The 5,912-nt window shown below is 44.2% G+C and overlaps 1 long non-coding RNA gene across 1 annotated transcript; it reads right to left on the reverse strand.

Annotated features, from left to right (window-relative positions):
- Window positions 1-906: 906 nt before the first annotated feature.
- On the reverse strand, window positions 907-2,519 carry LOC124677718. The gene is made up of 3 exons (XR_006994206.1): window positions 2,122-2,519; window positions 1,204-2,027; window positions 907-1,115 (listed from the first exon to the last, which is right to left on the reverse strand). It is a non-coding gene; the product is annotated as an uncharacterized LOC124677718 (long non-coding RNA).
- Between the last annotated feature and the right edge of the window lie 3,393 nt (window positions 2,520-5,912).

The following is a 5,912-nucleotide window of genomic DNA, read 5'->3' on the forward strand; positions in this document are numbered from 1 at the left end:
TTGAACAACAAGGAGACAATATAAAGTCTTATAATAGTTACAATATGTTCATATGTGAGCTTTGCTGCACCGTTTTATACTTGAGTTTGTTTCAAACAACCTTGCTAGCCTAGCCTTGTATTGAGAGGAATTCTTCTCGTGCATCCAAATCCTTGAGCCAATAACCATGCCATTTGTGTCCACCATACCTACCTACCACATGGTATTTCTCCGCCATTCCAAAGTAAATTACTTGAGTGCTACCTTTAAAATTTCTATTCTTTGTCTTTGCAATATATAGCTCATGGGAAAATAGCCTTAAAAACTATTGTGGTGAAGAATATGTACTTATGTATCTTATTTCTTAATAAGTTGCTTGTTGAGCGGTAACCATGTTTCGGGGACGCCATCAACTATTACCTTTGTTGAATATCATGTGAGTTGCTATGCATGTTCGTCTTGTCTGAAGTAAGGGCGATTTTCATGATCATATGGTTTGAGTATGCATATTGTTAGAGAAGAACATTGGGCCGCTAACTAAAGCCATGATTCATGGTGGAAGTTTCAGTGTGGACAACTAATCCTCAATCTCTTATGAGAATATTAACTGTTGTTGAATGCTTATGCATTAAAGAGGAGTCCATTATCTATTGTCTATGTTGTCCCGGTATGGATGTCTAAGTTGAGAATAATCAAAAGCGAGAAATCCAATGCGAGCTTTCTCCTTAGACCTTTGTACAGGCGGCATAGAGGTACCCCTTTGTGACACTTGGTTGAAACATATGCTATGCAATAATAATCCGTGTTAATCCGAGCTAATTAGGACAAGGTGTGAGCACTATTGGTATACTATGCATGAGGCTTGCAATTTATAGGATGTCTTATACATAACACATATGCTTTATTACTACCGTTGACAAAATTACTAAGTTTCCTTCTGGGGAAAAAACAGCACATTAATATAGTTACCACCACAGTTAAATTACGAAACAACCATTATTAAGATTAAAATATGGTTTTGTTGAAGGAAATATTTGGCCCAGCTAATTTCTGGAAAGAGAAGGCAGTGGACAATGCTAGTTTTCGGGAATTTTTTGACTATGTATGTAGATCACCAATTTTATTTGAAGTGTCTTCTGCAATAGAGAGACAAAATATGAAATATTCCCCTCATTATATATCAAAGCCAAAAGAAATAAATGATCTGGAAGAACTATATCTTACCATTGTTGTATTAAAGCTGTGTGGATTAGTCACTCATTATCAGGTGCAATATATTCTAACTTCTATTAGATGCCAATATATCATGCCCCAGGCTTTGTTGGTTCTTCCTTGAATAAATAGCTGGCCAACATTCCTTGAAGAAATAGCTGGGCAACATAAATAAAGTAAACAACAATGTTCGGTAGAAGAGCCAATCCAACAATTCTGTATTTGATGTCAAGCATCGGAAGTGGGATGATTATCGAATTTTTGCTGATTAAAACTCCATCATGGTAGAAAGCAGAGCACAAGACTTAAACGGAGGCAGCAGAGCATCTAAACTGTCCAGCCTGGAGGCATATACATGTATCACAATAATACTTCATTAGACAGACAGAAAACAAATAGCACACCTGAATCTGCATTCAATCATACTTTCAATTAACCGAGTGTAGATGAACTATAATAGAAGCTACTGCACCGCATAACAAATGACACGAGTTATAATGGTCAGGAAAGATGGTCACTCTGAGAAATTTCAGAAACCTCAAAGAAAAAAGAGTGAATCACAGCTGGAGAAGGAAAAACCGTTAAGCCATTCTCTGTGCAAGACTGAAACTGTCACGTGCACCTAGAAACAGAAGAATCGTGTAGATTCCTAGCAATCTACGATTGAAATTTAAAACTGAAACTGTGCCTAACGTGCACCTAGAAACGTTCAGTCATTCTCTTTGCAAGTCAAAAACACGCTCCACGAGTCTTGTGGCCACATCTTCCTGGTGACTGCACAGATTCCTACAGCAGAAGCACGACTGAATTCAGTTTTTGGTCCTTTCCATGAAATTCTGCAGTAGGTGATTTCAGAGGAACAAAGTTGGAGTTCTCATTTGACATAGGAACAAAACAAATCAAAATTGAATGAGGCAAACACAAACATACCTCAAGGGCGTGCTTGTATCAACGGCCGCGGCAGAGATCTCGGGCAATGCGGTGGAGCTCTGGCGCGAGGGCGGCCCTTGCCAGTACACTTCTGGAGAGCCTCCGTCGCGCTGCGCTTCACTGGCCGCAGCCAGAAGACACGGCTCCTCAGGTCGTCCTCCTCGCGTACAATTATGACTGCTTCGCCAATGCCATCCGCGATGCCCAGGGTAGCATCGGGAGGGAACGGTGTCTCCCCCAGGCGCCCACCCTCGTTGTCCCTGCTGACAATCACGAGCTCCTCAACGCCGGACGGCGCGGTCGCCAGGAAGGAATAGCAGCGAGGTCCAAGAGGATGGGGCAAAGATGAATAATCTGCAGCGGCGCTGCGCGGCCGCCTAATTTCTTCGGCGGCCGCCGCTGCGCGGGGACGTCGGCGACCACGCTGGCTGCACCTCGCCGGTAGCTTTCCCCGGCCAAGCTCCGGCTGACCTCAACAGCGGCCGCCGTTCCCCGCCCCCAAGCAGGTCGGCCTGCACTGGCTCTTGACGCTGGACCGCCGCGGTCGCTACTCCACGCTCAAGCTGGGACGGTGACGGATAGTGGAGGGGGAGAGAAAATGGTAGAAAAGGAGAGCACTGGACGTTTCCAGGCGAACCTCACGGGAGAAATAATCCACCAGGGGTATGAGGCAAAAGCCGTTTGGCCGACCAACGTGTCATCGTGGGAACGTGAGGTACATCACCTCTTTGACTGAAGCGAGCCATCGTTGATCCACAACGAAAATCACCCACGCGTCAAGCTTTAATTGGATGAAAAACTACTGTGAACAGTGACTAAAACTCCAAAACGCTGAGATTTCAGCAAAGTGGTTCAACTTTTATATATAGTATAATGTGATCTATTCCTTCTTCATAGTGTGATTGTGACAGTGTGCATGCTATGTTAGTACTTGGTGTAATTGCACTGATCTATCATGCACTCTAAGGTTATTTAAATATGAACATCGAATGTTGTGGAGCTTGTTAACTCCGGCATTGAGGTGCTCTTGTAGCCCTACGCAATTAGTGGTGTTCATCATCCAACAAGAGAGTGTAGAGTGGTTTTATTATGTGATCAATATTGAGAGTGTCCACTAGTGAAAGTATGATCCCTAGGCCTTGTTTCTAAGCATCGAAACTCCGTTTATTTACTATTCTGTTGCATGTTTACTCGCTGCCATATTTTATTCAGATTGTTATTACCACTCATATACATCGATACTACTTGTATTTCACTATCTCTTCGCCGAACTAGTGCACCTATACATCTGACAAGTGTATTAGGTGTGTTGGGGACACAAGAGACTTCTTGTATCGTGATTGCAGGGTTGCTTGAGAGGGATATCTTTGACCTCTTCCTCCCCGAGTTTGATAAACCTTGGGTGATCCACTTAAGGGAAACTTGCTGCTGTTCTACAAACCTCTGCTCTTGGAGGCCCAACACTGTCTACAAGAATAGAAGCACCCGTAGACATCAGTGAGCTGCCTATCATGATCAAGATCATCTATTTGTAATGCTACATGTTGTGTTTGTTGAGATCCGATGAATATGGAATACTGTGTCAAGTTGATTATCAATCTATCATATATGTGTTGTTTATGTTGTTGCATGCTCTCCGTTGCTAGTATAGGCTCTGGCCAAGCTGATACTTGTAACTCCAAGAGGGAGTATTTATGCTCGATAGTGGGTTCATGCCTCCATTGAATCTGGGACAGTGACAAAAAGTTCTAAGGTTGTGGATGTGCTGTTGCCACTAGGGATAAAACATCAATGCTTTGTCTAAGGATATTTGTGTTTATTACATTACGCACCATACTTAATGCAATTGTCTGTTGTTTGCAACTTAATACTGTAAGGGGTGCGGATGCTAACCCGAAGGTGGACTTTTTAGGCATAGATGCATGCTGGATAGCGGTCTATGTACTTTGTCGTAATGCCCTTAATAAATCTCATAGTAGTCATCATGATATGTATGTGCATTGTTATGCCCTCTCTATTTGTCAATTGCCCAACTGTAATTTGTTCACCCAACATGCTATTTCTTATCGGAGAGACACCACTAGTGAACTGTGGACCCCGGTCCATTCTTTTACATCTGAAATACAATCTACTGCCAACTCTGTTCTCTACTATTATTCGCAAACAAACATCATTTTCCACACCATACGTTTAATCCTTTGTTTACAGCAAGCCGGTGAGATTGACAACCTCACTGTTAAGTTGGGGCAAAGTATTTTGATTGTGTTGTGCAGGTTCCACGTTGGCGCAGGAATCCCTGGTGTTGCGCCGCACTACACTCCGTCACCAACAACCTTCACGTGGCCCTTGACTCCTACTGGTTCGATAACCTTGGTTTCTTACTGAGGGAAAACTTGCTGCTGTACGCATCACACCTTCCTCTTGGGGTTCCCAACGGATGTGTGCTTCACGCGTTATCAGTGGAGAAGAGGGTGGGGAAGCTTCTCCACGGAGGAGATTTGACCCGGGATGGCCGGAGGAGGAGATCGGGGCCGGTCTCCTCGAGGTCTTGGAGCTTGGGGACGCCTTTGACTCATGGTGGGTGGGGAAAAGTGATGAGTTGGGAAGAACCCGACCCACCCGGTACCTTAAGTCAAGGGCGCAAGCGGTAGTACCACTCATATGAGCGGTAGTACCGCTTACCGGTACTTGCCCGGTACCTCGGGCGGTAATACCGCTCCAGGGAAAACTCCTGGCGATGTCAGGATACTGCACTGAAGCGGTAGTACCGGCCTGAGAGTCGGTAGTACCGGCCTCCAAAGCTCAAAAACACTCAGATTTTGGTGTACACTTGTGCTTTTAGACTGAATTGGCTCAAGAGTTAGGTATTGGCTTAGGATTAGATGACGAAACTGTTAAGGTACTACTCAACCAAGCTTGCAAGAATCAAAACATGAAAAGCCAAGCTTGGGTGAATCTCCCACAAAGAACATGGAGAAAAGAAAAACGAAAAGCAAAAGAGAAAAGAAACTTAAAGAAGATCAAAGAAAACAAAAAGAACCAAAAAAAACGAAAAGCTCCTCAAGGAGGAGGTTGGTGGCCGAGGCCACCGTGTAAGAGTATAATGGTGTGAGGTCGCGTAGATGTATCTAGGACCCACGGCCACAACTCAACATGAAGCTCATTAGTCACTTAGTTGACAAATAGATAATGTTTTGGGTTTCTTTATGCATTATGGGGGGAGGGATAGCTCAATAAGTTTAAACCGCACTCCCCCTATATTCATGCGTGCTTTACATCTAGACATATAGCACAAAAGTGGTATGTGTATACTCACTCTTGACACAATGTTCGGATGAGAAGCACAATGGTAGAGAAGCAAACCTTATCGTTGAACGGTAGAGCATGAGTCCATTGCCTTGTCGGTCTCATCAAGGGAGTGTTGATCCTTTAGGTACTTTGGGGTTCCTATACTGTTGGCCCCCTTCATATCTTGCTCTTGAGTATGTCTTGAACGTACTTTGCTTGAGTTATGAAGGAGCCTTGACGCCTTTGATCCACGGCGAGAATGGACCATAGAGATAGATTCTTGTGAGGCCCCTTGATCTTCATCATGGTTTAGGTCCCCTCCTTGACCCTCATTGTTGTTGATGCCGAACTTGAGGTTGTGGTAGAGGTTGACTCTCACTTGGTTGTTCAAAGTAAGAGCTTGGCCTTGTGGTGTAGATGGCTCCACATGGGTGGAACTTGGTCCTTCCCCGGCACTCGTAGAAGGTAGCTCTTGAGGTCGGTGATGGCGCGTGAGACACATG

Source organism: Lolium rigidum, chromosome 7, assembly GCF_022539505.1.
Source record: "Lolium rigidum isolate FL_2022 chromosome 7, APGP_CSIRO_Lrig_0.1, whole genome shotgun sequence".
Taxonomy (NCBI): domain Eukaryota; kingdom Viridiplantae; phylum Streptophyta; class Magnoliopsida; order Poales; family Poaceae; genus Lolium; species Lolium rigidum.